Source organism: Morone saxatilis, unplaced genomic scaffold, assembly GCF_004916995.1.
Source record: "Morone saxatilis isolate NCDOM2014 unplaced genomic scaffold, NCSU_SB_2.0 Contig21, whole genome shotgun sequence".
Taxonomy (NCBI): Eukaryota; Metazoa; Chordata; class Actinopteri; family Moronidae; genus Morone; species Morone saxatilis.
In genome coordinates this window covers 22292587-22295665 of record NW_023339774.1, presented here as the reverse complement: position 1 = coordinate 22295665, position 3079 = coordinate 22292587, and positions in this window count along the sequence as shown.

Genomic DNA, 3079 nt, shown 5'->3' with positions numbered 1-3079 from the left:
AGAGGGTTCTAGGTGTCCTACGTTCTCCACCGCCATCAAAACACCAAATGAGAAAACGTTCATCCTCCAGTAGAGCTGAACAACCTGAAGAACTCAACAAAACCCTGAACAGGTATTTGAGATTTTACAGAGTTCTCCAGAGAGACCAGGGCTCGTAAAATATTCATTTAAATATGATTTGAGTTTATAATCTGACATCTCTCCTCTTTCAAGAATCACCGGGGGGGGGGGCGGCATTATATGCATTATAATATATCACTGTACAGATTAATAAACAGTGTATGCATTATAAATATTAATAAACAGACTCTGACCTTTCAGGAACAGCTGCTCGATCTCGTCACCACTGAGGTCGCTGTGGATGTCCACCTTGAAGCCCAGTTTGCTGAGGATGCGGTGGAGTTTCTTGGTGTCCTTCTCGGCTCCAGGCCTGTTCCTGAGCTTCACCCCGGGGTCGAACCTCGCCACGGACACCAGCACCGCCCGGTTACACTCCCCTCTGGGCTCCTTCAGGCCTCGCCAGTGCAGCATTGTGCTTCTGTGTGCTGTGTTTGCTCTGTGGAAGAACCCGTGTCTGTGGAAGCTCTCTGGTGTGTGTGCAATGCACACCTTTAAAGTCACACCTGTCTTACCATATATGGGTTTTTCCTCCTCGGGCTGTTAGAGGAGGAATGGTAAATGGACCTGTAAATGGTGATCACATGCGTGACTGCCACTCATTGTTACGTAACTATCCTGCTGGGAAACAACGCTGTGCAATCACAGCAGGCCTCAGGTGTACGTTGTTTTACAGGCGAGTCAATGCTCGTCTACAGACCATAAAAACACTCGTGACCACTTTCCTTGAAATACATCAGATATTTTGAAACAAAAATAAATCCTTTACAAACAGGATCTCTGACTTGAGGAGACGTGCAGTAGCTTTATTTATCTTCCACCCTGACTGCACCCTACAGCAGGCCTGCACAGGACTGCACCCCGCCTTCATTCCACCATTTGATTAATGGAAATAATCACCGTTGCAGTCTGATGGAAAATGAGCTCAACTAGCTCCAACAATAAAATCCAGTTTTTACATTTATTTTATTATTTTATTTGATCTTGAGGTCACATTGAGATCAAAGATCTCTTTAACAGGTGAGACCTCGAGGCAGCAGCCGTATAAAACCACATGATGAGCAAAAACAACCATAGTCTTTATGAATAAACTCATCAGTGGATATAAATGTAATGTAAGATCTTTCTCAGATTATTCCGGGTCCAAGGTGCACAGAAAGACAATACATACGTCTCCACAGCCGTCAAACCCAGAGTCCATTAAAAGCAACCACTAACGACCAGAACCAGAGGATGATGGGAGTTTACCTGTAACGCTTTAATAATATAACTGTACCAGAGCTGTAGTCTGCGAGGGGTCAGTGATAGACCATAATAATCTAATGGTATCATATTTAATAGCACAACTGTCACAGGGGATGTTTTTTACACCTTTAATATTCACTAACTTTTACTGAAAGGTTCCATGTGTAAGATTCTGAAGCATTTCTGTATTATTTTATAATGACAAAATAATGAAACATAAGTCATAAAACCATCAGGTCCTGTAAGGAAATCCTTACTGGATATTATTACGTATTACAGTTCACTGAATGTGGATCAGAGAAACCTGTTACTCAAACCTAAACTTTCCAAGCTTCCTCGAGCTGAGGAAGGTGGAAGGTGAGTAATGAGCTCATAGATGGTATCAGCAGGAGTACATCAAAAGTTCAACAATAACTTTATAACTGAAACAGTTTCAGTTTCATTCTGTTGCCTCTTCATCATTCATTCATTCATTCATTATTCATTTCTAAAGTCTTTAAAATCTGTACAGTTTCACTGACGAGGTAAAAGCACTCGAGTCAGTGTCTTACAAATTATTTTAATAAAGTTTCTCATTATAGTCAGTCACTATTCTTACTGTACCGAGCACACGTTCTGTTTGTTTCATTAAGTATTGTAAATGTTTTACTGAGAGGGAATAAAAACAACTCTCAGCTTTAATGCATTTATCAGTTGAGATTTAACAAAATGTGACGTGATGCAGAAACAGTTTCTCACAGTGAGGCGCTCTGGATCTTCAGAATAAAAGCACTGTATGAACATTATAGTTATTCTCAATGTCTGCCAGCAGCTCGGATTCAGTCTGATTCCCATTGAAATCAATGAAACAAGGCGTCAGAAGCACTACTGCTTCTGTCCACAGGGGGCGCCAGAATCAACACACAATGGAAGTTCGTAAATTTCTTGTAGGAGGTTTAAAAGGTAAAAACCCTGAGAAGGAACCGTACATAAATATTTTGTTACTCAATACGTATTTAAAGTAATCAAATGCGACCCTTCAGATGGCAAGACGATGCACACAATAATAATTGTGTACGTTTTTATCCGATTTCAACAAGACTTCCAGTCTTCCTGTTTGGAAGCATTATTTGTTTCATTCGCATGGGCGGTCACGTAATCCGGCACGCAACCGAGCTTCAACTCTGGAGGCAGCTCATAATATATATATATAGTCATTATATATATAGTATATATATTTATATATGTAACAGCTACAGTAAAAGTTCAATTCAGGTTTCGACGTCTTTCTTTCTGAAGGTATAAAAGTAACATAAGCATTGGCATAACCTCTGTATTGCAGTGGCCTACCAAGGGGCTGTTAACGACTGAGTACTGATGTTACTGTTTATGATGGTTCCACAGTGACGGGAGACAGGTCGGGTTTGTGTGCAGGATTCAGTCACCTGGGTTCTAGCACACAAACACAGGACCAGACAGACAAAGACAGGACAGACGAACACACACGTCACTAGGATTTAGCCTGTGACGTTGGCTGTGGTTCAGATGGCTGGTGTGCACCCCCTTTAAGTTGGTTGAAACTGACTTCGCCGCTTTGGATCGTTGTTGGTGGATGTAAAACAGGAGGAGGGTGAACCTGTTGCCAGTGGAGTCCAGTTGAGCTTAGCTCGGTGGCACCGATAGGGAATGTATGTAAGATTATGATGTTGAAGTTAGCTGCGTTTAGGCTAGCTCCTTT